The sequence below is a fragment of the Oncorhynchus keta genome, chromosome 10 (genome assembly GCF_023373465.1).
Source record: "Oncorhynchus keta strain PuntledgeMale-10-30-2019 chromosome 10, Oket_V2, whole genome shotgun sequence".
Lineage (NCBI taxonomy): Eukaryota > Metazoa > Chordata > Actinopteri > Salmoniformes > Salmonidae > Oncorhynchus > Oncorhynchus keta.
Genome location: NC_068430.1, coordinates 77,863,050 through 77,882,694, shown reverse-complemented (window position 1 = coordinate 77,882,694; position 19,645 = coordinate 77,863,050). Strand labels below are relative to the sequence as shown.

The window sequence follows — 19,645 nt, the reverse complement described above, 5'->3', positions numbered from 1 at the left end:
AAGCCATTGACCATGTGACCTGGAAAACTCAGGGTCCAAATTATGATCATTGACTTCAAGGGGACTATCTCTAACAGAGGACTACCTGTCTCTAACCACTGCTGTGTGTGTCTGTGTGTGTGCTACCTGTCTCTAACCACTGGCTGTGTCTGTGAACCACTAGGCTACCTTTAACCACTAGGCTATTACATCCTTTTACCTTTATTTAACGGGCTACCAGTCTCCAACCACTAGGCTACCTGTCTTAACCATGACTAGCCTGGGAACTAACCACTAGGCTTACCTGCCTTATTCAGGCTAACCTGTCTTTGTCAGCTCAGGGACCTGTCTTAACCACTGGCTACCTGTCTCTAACCACTAGGCTACCTGTCTCTAACCACTAGGCTACCTGTCTCTAACCACTAGGTCACCTGTCTCTAACCACTAGGCTACCTGTCTCTAACCACTAGGCTACCTGTCTCTAACCACTAGGCTACCTGTCTCTAACCACTAGGCTACCTGTCTCTAACCACTAGGCTACCTGTCTCTAACCACTAGGCTACCTGTCTCTAACCACTAGGCTACCTGTCTCTAACCACTAGGCTACCTGTCTCTAACCACTAGGCTACCTGCTCTAACCACTAGGCTACCTGTCTCTAACCACTAGGCTACCTGTCTCTAACCACTAGGCTACCTGTCTCTAACCACTAGGCTACCTGTCTCTAACCACTAGGCTACCTGTCTCTAACCACTAGGCTACCTGTCTCTAACCACTAGGCTACCTGTCTCTAACCACTAGGCTACCTGTCTCTAACCACTAGGCTACCTGTCCCTAACCACTAGGCTACCTGCCGCCTGAATAAAACTTGTCTCGTCATAAGCCTGCTGTAGTTATTATGGTACAGGATAGTCCCAAATGGCACCCTATTCACTATTTAGTGCACTACCATTGACCCTGGTCAAAAGTAGTGCACTCTATAGGGAATAGGAAGCCAGTTGGGAGTGGAACAAACCCAGGTGTTCTCGTTTGAAGCGGATGTTTTTGCCACAAAGTAGCTCAACACTCCCACCTGGTGGAAGAAATTACACATAACATCCCCTCGAGGCTGACGACCTGCTGGGCTCACCAGATGGCAACACTGTCTTATCAGACAGCAATCACTATGTATCAAGTGTCTCAGGGTAATAGTGCTGGTCTAGGATCAGGTCCCACCCCCTGTCCATATACTCATATCAATTATGATCTAAAAGGCCAAACTGATTCTAGATCAGTACTCCTACTCTTTGAGGCTTTGTGGATACGGGCCCAGGTCCCTCCTGTCCATAATGTCTTATTGATTATGATCTAATCAAGGTTTAACTGATCCTAGACCAGTACTGATACAGCTTGATATATACAGCCCCAGATTGTACAATATGCTCAAAGTAGAACAGCCTTATTAATAATGTGTATTGTTTCCCTCTGTGATGTTGTAGGAGCTTGATGTGGAATATAATAAATTCACCTCTACACACTGATCTAAGGCCTGTTTTACAATTCACCCTCTAATGGTTCAGATATGATGAGGAGAATGCACTTTGTGTTGGTTGGCCTTTAAACCGGTCGGGGTGGATTGTGACATTTCCATGGCGATGATCATCAACTCTAATTCGCCAGCGGAGCAGAGAACGATTGAGAGAGAGAGATGTTAAACAAAAGGTGATTGAAAGAGAGAGGGAGGACAAATGATTATATAGAAGAGGGCGGAGAGAAGAGATTGATAGAGACAGATGCGTGTGAGATGTTTTCTGATCAAACAGAACGGCACATGAAGAAAGATCATCGGTCATATCTGTGCAAACACGAAGTGTTGCATCACCTCAAGCAAAGAGAGAAGAGAGGGGAGAGAGGAGACGAGAGAGAGGAGAGATAGAGGAGAGCAGAGCAGAGATGAGAGAGGAGAGAGGAGAGAGAGGAGAGCAGAGCAGAGATGAGAGAGAGGAGAGCAGAGAGGAGAGGGGAGAGGGGAGAGGGGAGAGGGGAGAGAGGAGAGCAGAGAGAGGAGAGAGAGGAGAGCAGAGAGAGGAGAGAGAGGAGAGCAGAGAGAGGAGAGAGAGAGAGCAGAGCAGAGATGAGAGAAGAGAGAGGAGAGAGATGAGAGAGAGAGAGGAGAGCAGAGAGAGAAAGCAGAGAGAGAGGAGAGAGAGTGAAAAGAGAGAGAGGAAAAGAGAGGAGAGCAGAGAGAGGAGAGAGAGATAGAGGAGAGAAGAGCAGAGAGAGAGAGGGGAGTGAAAAGGGAGAGGAGAGGAGAGCAGAGATAGAGGAGAGCAGAGCAGAGAGAAGAGAGCAGAGAGAGAGGAGAGAGGAGAGTGAAAAGAGAGAGCAGAGTAGAGATAGAGCAGAGCAGAGAGAAGAGAGCAGAGAGAGAGAGGGGAGAGGAGAGCAGAGCAGAGAGAGAGGAGAGGGGAGTGAAAAGGGAGAGGAGAGCAGAGATAGAGGAGAGCAGAGACAGCAGAGCAGAGCAGAGACAGAGCAGAGCAGAGACAGAGCAGAGAGAGAGGAGAGCAGAGAGAGAGGAGAGCAGAGGGAGAGCAGAGAGAGAGGAGAGGAGAGCAGAGAGAGAGGAGAGCAGAGCAGAGAGAGAGGAGAGCAGAGAGAGAGGAGAGCAGAGAGAGGAGAGCAGAGAGAGGAGAGCAGAGAGAGGAGAGCAGAGAAAGAGGAGAGCAGAGCAGAGAGAGAGGAGAGCAGAGAGAGAGCAGAGCAGAGAGAGAGCAGAGCAGAGCAGAGAGAGAGGAGAGCAGAGCAGAGAGAGAGGAGAGCAGAGAGAGAGGAGAGCAGAGCAGAGAGAGAGGAGAGCAGAGCAGAGAGAGGAGAGCAGAGAGAGAGGAGAGCAGAGAGAGAGGAGAGCAGAGAGAGAGGAGAGCAGAGAGATAGGAGAGCAGAGCAGAGAGAGAGGAGAGCAGAGCAGAGAGAGAGGAGAGCAGAGAGAGAGGAGAGCAGAGCAGAGAGAGAGGAGAGCAGAGCAGAGCAGAGAGAGAGGAGAGCAGAGCAGAGCAGAGAGAGAGGAGAGCAGAGAGAGAGGTGTTTCACCACAAGGGAGAAAAAAAAGTAAAAGAGGAGGTAAAAAAAGAATCGAGAAGAGAGGAAAAAGAGAAAGGGAGCGTTTCAATCACCACAAGAACTGGAACAAAGAACATGAGAGAAAGAGAAACATTGGGAGGAAGAAAGAAGAGAAGAAGGAGAGAGAACATAACAATGAGACTTCCTTTTCTGACCCTTGACCTCTTGAGTGTGTCGCTTCGAGGTTTCCTACAGATACAGATCTAGGATCAGCTTCGCCTCCTCCAATCCTAAGCTTAACCATTAGTGGTGGAAATGCAAAACCGACCCAATATCAGCACCTAAGGGGAATTTCACTTTGGGTGTGACAGATGGAGGAACACTGAGTGGTTCGGTGTAGAGTGAAGTTGCCCCTAGGGTCAGTTTTGCATTTAAAGTTTTGATAAGGGGGTGAAGCTGATCCTAGAACTGGACCTAGAGATAACTTCACCCAGAGAGAGAGAGTGAGAAAGAGATTGATAGAGAGAGAGGAAAGAGAGATGCAGAAGACAGAGAAAGAGAGAGAGATCCAGAGAGAGGAACCCCTGGGGAGAGGACACAGTTTCCTCTTTAAGACCAGATCGCAACAAGTGGATCTGATTTGAACAAGCTCTCCAGGACCTGAGAGAGAGGGAGAGAGGTAGTGAGAGAGTCAGACAGGGAGCAAGAGAGAGAGAGATAGAGAGAGAGAGGAGAGAGGGAGTGAGAGATACAGACGGAGAGAGAGAGAGAGAGAGGGAGAAACATAGACATTAAAAGACGTTTAGTTGCTGCTCATCTTGACCCAGACCCAGATGGAGATCCAGTCCTAACAGAGCTCTCTGTAGAGGAAGAGGAACTGAACTCCTTGAAAATAGGATTACAAACCCTGGACCCATAGAACCATAGGACCACTAACACAGAGAACTTCAACCTTACGACCATAACCTTAAACCTGCAACTACACAACCATAACCAACAATTGCAATCATAGAACCTTAGGAAAAGAACCTTAGGACTTCCGTAACCACAGAAACGTTACCTCACGACCACAACCAGAACACGGTCAGGATGGGCCATCGCAGAAGAAGATGCAAGAGACGACTCCTCAGGGTGGCCAGATACCTGTACCGCTGGTTCACTGGGACCCTGGTAGAAGGTACTGTAGGGGGATGGGGAGGGGGGACACCAGGACCCTGGTAGAAGGTACTGTAGGGGGATGGGGGGACACCAGGACCCTGGTAGAAGGTACTGTAGGGGATGGGGAGGGGGGGGACACCAGGACCCTGGTAGAAGGTACTGGGGGATGGGGGGGGGGGGACACCAGGACCCTGGTAGAAGGTACTGTAGGGGGATGGGGGGTTGGGAACACCAGGACCCTGGTAGAAGGTACTGTAGGGGGATGGGGGGGGGGCACCAGGACCCTGGTAGAAGGTACTGTAGGGGGATGGGGGTTGGGAACACCAGGACCCTGGTAGAAGGTACTGTAGGGGATGGGGGGGGAGACCAGGACCCTGGTAGAAGGTACTGTAGGGGGATGGGGGTTGGGAACACCAGGACCCTGGTAGAAGGTACTGTAGGGGGATGGGGAGTGGGGGGCACCAGGACCCTGGTAGAAGGTACTGTAGGGAGATGGGGGGTTGGGAACACCAGGACCCTGGGGTACTGTAGGGGGATTGGGGGGGGACACCAGGACCCTGGTAGAAGGTACTGTAGGGGGATTGGGGGGGGGGGGACACCAGGACCCTGGTAGAAGGTACTGTAGGGGGATGGGGAGGGGGGACACCAGGACCCTGGTAGAAGGTACTGTAGGGGGATGGGGGTTGGGAACACCAGGACCCTGGTAGAAGGTACTGTAGGGAGATGGGGACACCAGGACCCTGGTAGAAGGTACTGTAGGGAGATGGGGGGTTGGGAACACCAGGACCCTGGTAGAAGGTACTGTAGGGAGATGGGGGTTGGGAACACCAGGACCCTGGTAGAAGGTACTGTAGGGGGAGGGGGGACACAAGGACCCTGGTAGAAGGTACTGTAGGGGGATGGGGAGGGGGGACACCAGGACCCTGGTAGAAGGTACTGTAGGGGGATGGGGGTTGGGAACACCAGGACCCTGGTAGAAGGTACTGTAGGGAGATGGGGAGTGGGGGGACACCAGGACCCTGGTAGAAGGTACTGTAGGGAGATGGGGAGGGGGGGACACCAGGACCCTGGTAGAAGGTACTGTAGGGAGATGGGGGGACACCAGGACCCTGGTAGAAGGTACTGTAGGGGATGGGGAGGGGGCACCAGGACCCTGGTAGAAGGTACTGTAGGGGATGGGGAGGGGGGGGCACCAGGACCCTGGTAGAAGGTACTATAGGGGGATTGGGGGGGGACACCAGGACCCTGGTAGAAGGTACTGTAGGGAGATGGGGGTTGGGAACATCAGGACCCTGGTAGATGGTACTGTAGGGAGATGGGGGTTGGGAACACCAGGACCCTGGTAGAAGGTACTGTAGGGGAGGGGGGACACAAGGACCCTGGTAGAAGGTACTGTAGGGGGATGGGGAGGGGGGGACACCAGGACCCTGGTAGAAGGTACTGTAGGGGGATGGGGGTTGGGAACACCAGGACCCTGGTAGAAGGTACTGTAGGGGATGGGGAGGGGGGACACCAGGACCCTGGTAGAAGGTCCTATAGGGGGATTGGGGGGACACCAGGACCCTGGTAGAAGGTACTGTAGGGAGATGGGGGTTGGGAACATCAGGACCCTGGGAGAAGGTACTGTAGGGGGATGGGGAGTGGGGGGAGAACACCAGGACCCTGGTAGAAGGTACTGTAGGGGGATGGGGAGTGGGGGGGGAAAACCAGGACCCTGGTAGAAGGTACTGTAGGGGGATGGGGAGTGGGGGGAGAACACCAGGACCCTGGTAGAAGGTACTGTAGGGGATGGGGGGAGAAAACCAGGACCCTGGTAGAAGGTACTGTAGGGGGATTTGGGGGGGACACCAGGACCCTGGTAGAAGGTACTGTAGGGGGAGGGGGGGGGGGACACCAGGACCCTGGTAGAAGGTACTGTAGGGAGAAGGGGGTCTGTGTAGCTGTCCACATACTGTTGTAATGCTCTCTCTGTGACTTGCTACCAGAGGTCTGTGTAGCTCTCCAAGGTGTTGAAATGCTCTCTCTGTGACTTGCTGCCATAGGTCTGTGTAGCTCTCCAAGGTGTTGTAATGCTCTATCTGTGACTTGCTACCAGAGGTCTGTGTAGCTGTCCCCATACTGTTGTAATGCTCTATCTGTGACTTGCTACCAGAGGTCTGTGTAGCTGTCCCCATACTGTTGTAATGCTCTATCTGTGACTTGCTACCAGAGGTCTGTGTAGCTGTCCACATACTGTTGTAATGCTCTATCTGTGACTTGCTACCAGAGGTCTGTGTAGCTGTCCACATACTGTTGTAATGCTCTCTCTGTGACTTGCTACCAGAGGTCTGTGTAGCTGTCCACATACTGTTGTAATGCTCTATCTGTGACTTGCTACCAGAGGTCTGTGTAGCTGTCCACATACTGTTGTAATGCTCTATCTGTGACTTGCTACCAGAGGTCTGTGTAGCTGTCCACATACTGTTGTAATGCTCTCTCTGTGACTTGCTACCAGAGGTCTGTGTAGCTGTCCACATACTGTTGTAATGCTCTCTCTGTGACTTGCTGCCAGAGGTCTGTGTAGCTGTCCACATACTGTTGTAATGCTCTCTCTGTGACTTGCTACCAGAGGTCTGTGTAGCTGTCCACATACTGTTGTAATGCTCTATCTGTGACTTGCTGCCATAGGTCTGTGTAGCTGTCCACATACTGTTGTAATGCTCTATCTGTGACTTGCTACCAGAGGTCTGTGTAGCTGTCCACATACTGTTGTAATGCTCTATCTGTGACTTGCTGCCAGAGGTCTGTGTAGCTGTCCACATACTGTTGTAATGCTCTCTCTGTGACTTGCTACCAGAGGTCTGTGGAGCTGTCCACATACTGTTGTAATGCTCTCTCTGTGACTTGCTGCCATAGGTCTGTGTAGCTGTCCCCATACTGTTGTAATGCTCTATCTGTGACTTGCTACCAGAGGTCTGTGTAGCTGTCCACATACTGTTGTAATGCTCTCTCTGTGACTTGCTGCCATAGGTCTGTGTAGCTGTCCCCATACTGTTGTAATGCTCTATCTGTGACTTGCTACCAGAGGTCTGTGTAGCTGTCCACATACTGTTGTAATGCTCTCTCTGTGACTTGCTACCAGAGGTCTGTGTAGCTGTCCACATACTGTTGTAATGCTCTCTCTGTGACTTGCTGCCATAGGTCTGTGTAGCTGTCCCCATACTGTTGTAATGCTCTATCTGTGACTTGCTACCAGAGGTCTGTGTAGCTGTCCACATACTGTTGTAATGCTCTATCTGTGACTTGCTACCAGAGGTCTGTGTAGCTGTCCACATACTGTTGTAATGCTCTCTCTGTGACTTGCTACCAGAGGTCTGTGTAGCTGTCCACATACTGTTGTAATGCTCTATCTGTGACTTGCTGCCAGAGGTCTGTGTAGCTGTCCCCATACTGTTGTAATGCTCTATCTGTGACTTGCTACCAGAGGTCTGTGTAGCTGTCCCCATACTGTTGTAATGCTCTATCTGTGACTTGCTGCCAGAGGTCTGTGTAGCTCTCCCCATACTTTTGTAATGCTCTCTCTGTGACTTGCTGCCAGAGGTCTGTGTAGCTGTCCACATACTGTTGTAATGCTCTCTCTGTGACTTGCTACCAGAGGTCTGTGTAGCTGTCCACATACTGTTGTAATGCTCTCTCTGTGACTTGCTGCCAGAGGTCTGTGTAGCTGTCCCCATACTGTTGTAATGCTCTCTCTGTGACTTGCTACCAGAGGTCTGTGTAGCTGTCCCCATACTGTTGTAATGCTCTATCTGTGACTTGCTACCAGAGGTCTGTGTAGCTGTCCCCATACTGTTGTAATGCTCTCTCTGTGACTTGCTACCAGAGGTCTGTGTAGCTGTCCCATACTGTTGTAATGCTCTCTGTGACTTGCTGCCAGAGGTCTGTGTAGCTGTCCACATACTGTTGTAATGCTCTCTCTGTGACTTGCTACCAGAGGTCTGTGTAGCTGTCCACATACTGTTGTAATGCTCTATCTGTGACTTGCTGCCAGAGGTCTGTGTAGCTCTCCCCATACTTTTGTAATGCTCTCTCTGTGACTTGCTGCCAGAGGTCTGTGTAGCTGTCCACATACTGTTGTAATGCTCTCTCTGTGACTTGCTACCAGAGGTCTGTGTAGCTGTCCACATACTGTTGTAATGCTCTCTCTGTGACTTGCTGCCAGAGGTCTGTGTAGCTGTCCCCATACTGTTGTAATGCTCTCTCTGTGACTTGCTACCAGAGGTCTGTGTAGCTCTCCAAGGTGTTGAAATGCTCTATCTGTGACTTGCTACCAGAGGTCTGTGTAGCTGTCCCCATACTGTTGTAATGCTCTCTCTGTGACTTGCTACCAGAGGTCTGTGTAGCTGTCCATACTGTTGTAATGCTCTCTCTGTGACTTGCTGCCAGAGGTCTGTGTAGCTGTCCCCATACTGTTGTAATGCTCTATCTGTGACTTGCTGCCAGAGGTCTGTGTAGCTCTCTGTTGTAATGCTCTATCTGTGACTTGCTGCCAGAGGTCTGTGTAGCTGTCCCAACTGTTGTAATGCTCTCTCTGTGACTTGCTACCAGAGGTCTGTGTAGCTGTCCAAGGTGTTGAAATGCTCTCTCTGTGACTTGCTGCCAGAGGTCTGTGTAGCTGTCCCCATACTGTTGTAATGCTCTCTCTGTGACTTGCTACCAGAGGTCTGTGTAGCTCTCCAAGGTGTTGTAATGCTCTCTCTGTGACTTGCTGCCAGAGGTCTGTGTAGCTGTCCCCATACTGTTGTAATGCTCTCTCTGTGACTTGCTACCAGAGGTCTTGTAGCTGTCCCCATACTGTTGTAATGCTCTATCTGTGACTTGCTGCCAGAGGTCTGTGTAGCTCTCCAAGGTGTTGTAATGCTGTTGTCTGGTCCTGGAATGACTGTGCTCCTTGGTTTGAATCGGGCTGGTAGAAGGTCCAAGTAGGCCCACTGCTGCTCACTACAAAATGGTGACTGTAGACCGTTTGAATAGGTGAGGAGCTGTGTGGTGGGTGAATCAGTGGTCTTGCCGCAGGCCTCAAAGACAAATCCTTCTAGAAGATCTGAGAGTTCAATCGTTGTACCGTCTTAACTGAATGACATCAGAGACAGAATACAATGACCCCTCTTGGAGAACAGGGTTCTGATGACTAGCCTCCAGGTTGTTACGCTGGTGGTGACTTGAGGAGGTGGAAGGTCATTGAGGTGTTGAAATGCCCCTCTTGGACAACGGGGTTCTGATGACTAGCCTGTCCAGGTTGTTACGCTGGTGGTGCTGCCAGGAGGTGGAAGGTCCCCATTGAGAATACAATGACCCCTCTTGACTTGCTACCAGGTTCTGATGACTAGCCTCCAGGTTGTTACGCTGGTGGTGTGGAGGAGGTGGAAGGTCTGAGAATAGCAATAACCCTCTTGGACAAATGGTTCTGATGACTAGCCTCCAGGTTGTTACGCTGGTGGTGCAAGGAGGTGGAAGGTCATTGTGACTGCAGAACATCAAGTGAGAGACAAGGGATGAGTTGACATATAAATGCTCCCTGAGGTTTATGCCCATAGGTTAATCAGAAAGGGAAGTGATTATTGCTGAGTGAGCCCATAGGTTAATCAGAAAGGGAAATGATTATTGCTGAGAGAGCCCATAGGTTAATCAGAAAGAGGGAAATGATTATTGCTGAGTGAGCCCAGAGGTTAATCAGAAAGGGAAATGATTATTGCTGAGTGAGCCCAGAGGTTAATCAGAAAGGGAAGTGATTATTTCCGAAATGAGCCCATCTGTTAATCAGAAAGGGAAGTGATTATTGCCCCATAGTGAGCCCATAGGTTAATCAGAAAGGAAGTGATTATTGCTGAGTGAGCCCATAGGTTAATCAGAAAGGGAAGTGATTATTTCTGAGTGAGCCCATAGGTTAATCAGAAAGGGAAGTGATTATTGCCTCTCTGTGAGCCCATAGGTTAATCAGAAAAGGAAGTGATTATTGCTGAGTGAGCCCATAGGTTAATCAGAAAGGGAAGTGATTATTGCCCGAGTGAGCCCATAGGTTAATCAGAAAGGGAAGTGATTATTGCCCGAGTGAGCCCATAGGTTAATCAGAAAAGGAAGTGATTATTGCTCTGTGAGCCCATAGGTTAATCAGAAAGGGAAGTGATTATTGCCGAAATGAGCCCATAGGTTAATCAGAAAAGGAAGTGATTATTGCCCGAGTGAGCCCATAGGTTAATCAGAAAAGAAGTGATTATTGCCAGAGAGCCCATAGGTTAATCAGAAAGGGAAGTGATTATTGCCGCTGAGCCCATGGTTAATGAAAAGGAAGTGATTATTGCTCCTTGGTTTGGTTAATCAGAAAGGGAAGTGATTATTGCCCGAGTGAGCCCATAGGTTAACTCAAAAAGGAAGTGATTAATAGGTGAGTGAGCCCATGGTTAATCAGAATCAAGTGATTATTGCCGAGTGAGCCCAAGGTTAATCAGAAAGGGAAGTGATTATTGCCGAACTGAATGTGAGCCCATAGGTTAATCAGAAAGGGAAGTGATTATTGCATAGGACACTATATAGGGAATAAGGTACCATTAAGGACAAGGCCTGGTTCTCATGCCAAGACACCACTCAAAGATTTAGTCAAAACCTGGTTCTAATGCCAAGACACCACTCAAAGATTTAGTCAAACCTGGTTCTCATGCCAAGACACCACTCAAAGATTTAGTCAAAACCTGGTTCTAATGCCAAGACACCACTCAGAGAATGAATCAAAACCTGGTTCTAATACCAAGACACCACTCAGAGAATCTGTCAGAGCCTGGTTCTCACACTACTCAGAGAATCTGTCAGAGCCTGGTTCTCACACTACTCAGAGAATCTGTCAGAGCCTGGTTCTCACACCACTCAGAGAATCTGTCAGAGCCTGGTTCTCACACCACTCAGAGAATCTGTCAGAGCCTGGGAAATCTCACACCACTCAGAGAATCTGTCAGAGCCTGGTTCTCACACCACTCAGAGAATCTGTCAGAGCCTGGTTCTCACACCACTCAGAGAATCTGTCAGAGCCTGGTTCTCACACCACTCAAAGAGATTCTGTCAGAGCCTGGTTCTCACACCACTCAGAGAATCTGTCAGAGCCTGGTTCTCACACCACTCAGAGAATCTGTCAGAGCCTGGTTCTCACACACCTACACTAGGTTAATCACTCAGAGAAGTGATGGTTTGCACACCACTCAGAAGATATTGCAGAATGATGGAAAGAAGGTACCAGTCCTGGTTCTCAAGATAGAGAATGATGGAAAGAACACCACCAGGTTCTGTGTGAAGATAGAGAATGATGGAAAGCAACACCACCAACCAGTCTCTCCTGTGTGAAGATAGAGAATGATGGAAAGTCAACACCACCAACCAGTCTCTCCTGTGTGAAGATAGAAATGATGGAAAGCTAATGCCAAACCAGTCTCCACTGTGTGAAGATAGAAATGATGGAAAGCAACACCACTCAACCAGTCTCTCCTGTGTGAAGATAGAGAATGATGGAAAGCAACACCACCAACCAGTCTCTCCTGTGTGAAGATAGAGAATGATGGAAAGCAACACCACTAAGAGAATCTCTCCCTGTGTGAAGATAGAGAATGATGGAAAGCCTGGTTCCACCAACCAGTCTCTCCTGTGTGAAGATAGAGAATGATGGAAAGCAACACCACTCAAGAGTCTCTCCTGTGTGAAGATAGAGAATGATGGAAAGCAACACCACTAAGCCAGTCTCTCCTGTGTGAAGATAGAGAATGATGGAAAGCAACACCACTAACCATTCTCTCCTGTGTGAAGATAGAGAATGATGGAAAGCAACACCACTCAACCATCTCTCCTGTGTGAAGATAGAGAATGATGGAAAGCAACACCACTAAGCCATTCTCTCCTGTGTGAAGATAGAGAATGATGGAAAGCAACACCACTAAGCCATTCTCTCCTGTGTGAAGATAGAGAATGATGGAAAGCAACACCACTAACATTCTCTCCTGTGTGAAGATAGAGAATGATGGAAAGCAACACCACCAACCAGTCTCTCCTGTGTGAAGATAGAGAATGATGGAAAGCAACACCACTAAGCCATTCTCTCCTGTGTGAAGATAGAGAATGATGGAAAGCAACACCACCAACCATTCTCTCCTGTGTGAAGATAGAGAATGATGGAAAGCAACACCACCAAACCAGTCTCTCCTGTGTGAAGATAGAGAATGGTGGAAAGCAACACCACCAAACCATTCTCTCCTGTGTGAAGATAGAGAATGATGGAAAGCAACACCACTAAGCCATTCTCTCCTGTGTGAAGATAGAGAATGATGGAAAGCAACACCACTAAACCAGTCTCTCCTGTGTGAAGATAGAGAATGATGGAAAGCAACACCACCAACCATTCTCTCCTGTGTGAAGATAGAGAATGATGGAAAGCAACACCACTAAGCCATTCTCTCCTGTGTGAAGATAGAGAATGATGGAAAGCAACACCACCAACCAGTCTCTCCTGTGTGAAGATAGAGAATGATGGAAAGCAACACCACTAAGCCATTCTCTCCTGTGTGAAGATAGAGAATGATGGAAAGAAACACCACCAACCAGTCTCTCCTGTGTGAAGATAGAGAATGATGGAAAGCAACACCACCAACCAGTCTCTCCTGTGTGAAGATAGAGAATGATGGAAAGCAACACCACCAACCAGTCTCTCCTGTGTGAAGATAGATAATGATGGAAAGAAACACCACCAATCAGTCTCTCCTGTGTGAAGATAGAGAATGATGGAAAGCAACACCACCAACCAGTCTCTCCTGTGTGAAGATAGAGAATGATGGAAAGCAACACCACCAACCAGTCTCTCCTGTGTGAAGATAGAGAATGATGGAAAGCAACACCACCAACCAGTCTCTCCTGTGTGAAGATAGAGAATGATGGAAAGAAACACCACCAACCAGTCTCTCCTGTGTGAAGATAGAGAATGATGGAAAGCAACACCACCAACCAGTCTCTCCTGTGTGAAGATAGAGAATGATGGAAAGAAACACCACCAACCAGTCTCTCCTGTGTGAAGATAGAGAATGATGGAAAGCAACACCACTAAGCCATTCTCTCCTGTGTGAAGATAGAGAATGATGGAAAGCAACACCACTAAGCCATTCTCTCCTGTGTGAAGATAGATAATGATGGAAAGCAACACCACCAACTATTCTCTCCTGTGTGAAGATAGATAATGATGGAAAGCAACACCACCAACCAGTCTCTCCTGTGTGAAGATAGAGAATGATGGAAAGCAACACCACTAAGCCATTCTCTCCTGTGTGAAGATAGAGAATGATGGAAAGCAACACCACTAAGCCATTCTCTCCTGTGTGAAGATAGAGAATGATGGAAAGAAACACCACCAACCAGTCTCTCCTGTGTGAAGATAGAGAATGATGGAAAGCAACACCACCAACCAGTCTCTCCTGTGTGAAGATAGAGAATGATGGAGAGCAACACCACTAAGCCAGTCTCTCCTGTGTGAAGATAGAGAATGATGGAAAGCAACACCACTAAGCCAGTCTCTCCTGTGTGAAGATAGAGAATGATGGAAAGCAACACCACTAAGCCAGTCTCTCCTGTGTGAAGATAGAGAATGATGGAAAGCAACACCACTAAGCCAGTCTCTCCTGTGTGAAGATAGAGAATGATGGAAAGCAACACCACTAAACCAGTCTCTCCTGTGTGAAGATAGAGAATGATGGAAAGCAACACCACTAAGCCAGTCTCTCCTGTGTGAAGATAGAGAATGATGGAAAGCAACACCACCAAACCATTCTCTCCTGTGTGAAGATAGAGAATGATGGAAAGCAACACCACTAAGCCAGTCTCTCCTGTGTGAAGATAGAGAATGATGGAAAGCAACACCACTAAGCCAGTCTCTCCTGTGTGAAGATAGAGAATGATGGAAAGCAACACCACTAAACCAGTCTCTCCTGTGTGAAGATAGAGAATGATGGAAAGCAACACCACTAAGCCAGTCTCTCCTGTGTGAAGATAGAGAATGATGGAAAGCAACACCACCAACCAGTCTCTCCTGTGTGAAGATAGAGAATGATGGAAAGCAACAACCGTGAGAAGGAAGCAGGCAGGCATTTACACTCCTGTGTTTATACATCTGTCAGGTTGCCATGGAGACGGCTGTTCTACTCGGAACCCTCCGCTCTGTAGATGGAACCTGTCAACCACAGCTGGTTACTGGTGGCCTGGCCTTTCTGATGATGATGATGATGATGAGAGAGAGAGAGAGAGAGAGATGAAAATAGAGACTAGAAAACAGTCACTATGTGTGACACTTTATACACTAGAGACCAGAGTCAGACTAACTGATAAAACACTGCAACTCGGTCTCTCTCTTTCTATATATGTATATAATATATCACCTATCATAAGAGACTATAACCTAAAGCCAGATCAGCAAACTAACTATAGCATCAAGATGGAATAATGACTACTTCAACTTGTGTGCATGCATATGTGTGATTTGAGTCCATTCTATGGGGTCGTGCCACCCTGCTCTAATCTGTGCTGTGATTGGTTACTTCCAGGTAACCCAGCATCCAACCACAGCAAGCGAACTATAAAACAGAGGTTCATCAAGCTGCTGCCCTGCTGTCGCTCCAGAACCGCCCCCTCACTCAGTCAAAGCAAGTGCTCGTTTGCATATCCCCACCCCTTCCTCCGTTCCTCCGCCCCCCTTCGAGCCCTTGCTAAACAAGTGTAATAGGCAGTTACACAGACAAGTTGCCGTGTTGGATAGCTTTAGCCAGCTAGCTAACATAAATAGCATTCCTCTCTATTTGAGTTAGGTTGTTGCTAAATTACCTAGCTAAGTAAGTGGAAGGTAAACTAAAAATAAGAAAACATAGAACAAAATATAGCTCTCTCTCTCACCCTCTCTCTCTCTCTCTGATGCTTCTTCTTCATAAACAAAGTGAAAACGTAAACTCAAACTGCAGTGCTAGCTACCTGCAGTGGTGGAAAAAGTAACCAACTGTCACACTTGAGTAAAAGTGAAGATCCCTTAATAGAAAATGACTCAAGTAAAAGTGAAAGTCAGCCAGTAAAATACTACTTGAGTAAAAGTCGAAAAGTATTTGGTTTTAAATAAAGTTAAGAATCAAAAGTAAATGTAATTGCTAAAATGCACCTAAGTATCAAAAATAAAAGTAAAGTATTAATCATTTTAAATTCCTTATGTTAAGCAAACCAGACACCACCATTTTCTAGATGTTTTATTTCATTTACCTATAGCCAGGGACACTCCAACACTCAGACATCAGTTACATGATTACCTCTAGTTATTTACCTATAGCCAGGGACACTCCAACACTCAGACATCAGTTACATGATTACCTCTAGTTATTTACTGATAGCCAGGGACACTCCAACACTCAGACATCAGTTACATGATTACCTCTAGTTATTTACTGATAGCCAGGGACACTCCAACACTCAGACATCAGTTACATGATTACCTCTAGTTATTTACCGATAGCCAGGGACACTCCAACACTCAGACATCAGTTACATGATTACCTCTAGTTATTTACCTATAGCCAGGGACACTCCAACACTCAGACATCAGTTACATGATTACTGCTAGTTATTTACCGATAGCCAGGGACACTCCAACACTCAGACATCAGTTACATGATTACTGCTAGTTATTTACTGATAGCCAGGGACACTCCAACACTCAGACATCAGTTACATGATTACCGCTAGTTATTTACTGATAGCCAGGGACACTCCAACACTCAGACATCAGTTACATGATTACCTCTAGTTATTTACCTATAGCCAGGGACACTCCAACACTCAGACATCAGTTACATGATTACCGCTAGTTATTTACTGATAGCCAGGGACACTCCAACACTCAGACATCAGTTACATGATTACTGCTAGTTATTTACCTATAGCCAGGGACACTCCAACACTCAGACATCAGTTACATGATTACTGCTAGTTATTTACCTATAGCCAGGGACACTCCAACACTCAGACATCAGTTACATGATTACTGCTAGTTATTTACCTATAGCCAGGGACACTCCAACACTCAGACATCAGTTACATGATTACTGCTTAGTTAGACATCAGTTACATGATTACCTCTAGTTATTTACCTATAGCCAGGGACACTCCAACACTCAGACATCAGTTACATGATTACCGCTAGTTATTTACTGATAGCCAGGGACACTCAGACATCAGTTACATGATTACCTCTAGTTATTTACCTATAGCCAGGGACACTCCAACACTCAGACATCAGTTACATGATTACCTCTAGTTATTTACTGATAGCCAGGGACACTCCATCAACACTCAGACATCAGTTACATGATTACCTCTAGTTATTTACTGATAGCCAGGGACACTCCAACACTCAGACATCAGTTACATGATTACCTCTAGTTATTTACCTATAGCCAGGGACACTCCAACACTCAGACATCAGTTACATGATTACCTCTAGTTATTTACCGATAGCCAGGGACACTCCAACACTCAGACATCAGTTACATGATTACTTCTAGTTATTTACTGATAGCCAGGGACACTCCAACACTCAGACATCAGTTACATGATTACCTCTAGTTATTTACTGATAGCCAGGGACACTCCAACACTCAGACATCAGTTACAAACAAAGCTGAAAATATAAGGATTAGTTTTGGGTGTCAGGGAAAATGTATGGAGGTAAAAATACTTTATTTTCTGTAAGAATGTAGTGAAGTAAAAGTTGTAAAAAATATGAATAGTAAAGTAGAGTACAGATACCCCCAAAAGTGACTTAAGCAGTACTTTAAAGTACAGTATTTTAACTGAAGTGTACTTTACACCACTGGTAACAGGGAACTGAGTATCATTGTCTTCTCTTCTATCTTTATCTCTTTCACTTCTGCTTCTCTCTTCCTCTTTCTCACACACAATAGGGTGTGTGTGAGCATAACCACCATGCCTTCTCTCTCTCTTCCCCTCCTACAGACAGTGTAGTGGAGGATGGAGAGTTATCTACAGTGTGTTATAGACCAGAGGGGTTGGACCAGCTACTACAACAGACTAAGTTCACCAGGAGAGAACTACAGATCCTCTACAGGGGCTTCAAGAATGTACGTCTGTCCCTGAGGACTCTCTCTCTCTCTCTCTCTCTCTCTCTCTCTCTCTCTCTCTCTCTCTCTCTCTCTCTCTCTCTCTCTCTCTCTCTCTCTCTCTCTCTCTCTCTCTCTCTCTCTCTCTCTCTCTCTCTCTCTCTCTCTCTCTCTCTCTCTCTCTCTCTCATTCCAATTCAGATTGCTTTATTGACATGAAATAACATTTGTAGATATTGTCAAAGCAGTATAGTGGTGCAGCATAAAATTCTGTTGATTGTTCTATAGGAATGCCCTAGTGGTGTCTGTCTGTCTCCGTGTTCTAACATTCTGTTGATTGTCCAATAGGAATGCCCTAGTGGTGTGGTGGATGAAGAGACATTCAAGTTAATCTACTCCCAGTTCTTTCCTCAGGGAGGTGAGTGTCTAAGTGTGTGCTGCACCTGTGCATGGAATCCTGTGTAAGTTTTTCGCTTTTTCTCTCTCTCTCTCTCTCTCTCTCTCTCTCTCTCTCTCTCTCTCTCTCTCTCTCTCTCTCTCTCTCTCTCTCTCTCTCTCTCTTATTTATATATATATATATATAGCAATTATATTTGCTTTATTGGCATGACATAACAATGTACATATCGCCAAATCTTACTTTAGAGATTTACAAAACATAATTATGATCAAAATTGTCAATGGGACAACAATAACCAAGGGTCAAAATAACCATATATTGAACAATAAGCATAGAGTACATGTGCAGGTTGGTTGGTCTGTCAGACACTGTCTGTCCCTCATCTTATGACATGCAGCAATGTAGTGCGCTGCCAAACCACAGCTCTCTGCATCTTCCCCCAACAGGACGGGTAGCCTATCCTCATCAGAGAGGTCTTTGAAACCTTGAATAAGGGTTTCAAATTTGGGGAAATTAAGCTCTCTAATTGATGAATATTTTTGACATTTTGTCAGGAAATGCAGCTCTGTCTTGGGTTCTGCTGTGGTTGCACAGCCTTTCCTCTACAGGGAGCCACGTTTTCCTGTGTCTACACTTCTCAATAGCAAGGCTGTGCTCACTGAGCCTGTACTTTGTCAAGGTTTTTCTCTCTCTCTCTCAGCCTTTCAGTCTCTCAGTATCCCCCTCTCTCACTTCCTCCCCGGGCGCCGAAGACGTGGATGTCGATTAAGGCAGCCCCCCTGTACCTCTCTGATTCAGAGGGGTTGGGGTTAAATGCGAAGACACATTTCAGTTGAAGGCATTCAGTTGTACAACTGACTAGGTTCCCCTCTTTCCCCTCATTCAGACTCCAGCACCTACAGTTGTACAACTGACTAGGTTTCCCTCTTTCCCCTCATTCAGACTCCAGCACCTACAGTTGTACAACTGACTAGGTTTCCCTCTTTCACCTCATTCAGACTCCAGCACCTACAGTTGTACAACTGACTAGGTTTCTTTCCCTTCCCCTCATTCAGACTCCAGCACCTACAGTTGTACAACTGACTAGGTTTCTTTCCCTTCCCCTCATTCAGACTCCAGCACCTACAGTTGTACAACTGACTAGGTTTCTTTCCCCTCATTCAGACTCCAGCACCTACAGTTGTACAACTGACTAGGTTTCCCTCTTTCCCCTCATTCAGACTCCAGCACCTACAGTTGTACAACTGACTAGGTTTCTTTCCCTTCCCCTCATTCAGACTCCAGCACCTACAGTTGTACAACTGACTAGGTTTCTTTCCCTTCCCCTCATTCAGACTCCAGCACCTACAGTTGTACAACTGACTAGGTTTCCCCCTTTCCCCTCATTCAGACTCCAGCACCTACGCTCATTTTCTGTTCGAAGCGTTTGACACCCACAAGAATGGAACGGTGAGCTTCGAAGACTTCGTCACAGGCCTGTCAATCATCCTGAGAGGCTCTGTCACAGAGAAACTCAACTGGGCTTTTAACCTCTACGACCTCAACAAAGATGGCTTCATCACCAAAGAGGTATGGTACGATGTGTGTGTGTGTGTGTGTGTGTGTGTGTGTGTGTGTGTGTGTGTGTGTGTGTGTGTGTGTATGTATGTACAGTTGAAGTCGGAAGTTTACATACACCTGAGCCAAATACATTTAAACACCGTTTTTCACAATTCCTGACATTTAATCCTAGTAAAAATTCCCTGCCTTAGGTCAGTTAGGATCACCACTTTATTTTTAGAATGTGAAATGTCAGAATAATAGTAGAGAGAATGATTTATTTCAGCTTTTATTTCTTTCATCACATTCCCAGTGGGTCAGAGGTTTACATACACTCAATTAGTATTTGGTAGCATTACCTTTAAATTGTTTAAC

General features: G+C 46.9%; 1 pseudogene; it reads left to right on the top strand.

Moving 5' to 3' along the window:
- The window catches only part of LOC127932423 (Kv channel-interacting protein 2-like), a 32,009-nt pseudogene that overhangs the window by 9,445 nt on the left and 2,919 nt on the right, over nt 1-19,645 (top strand).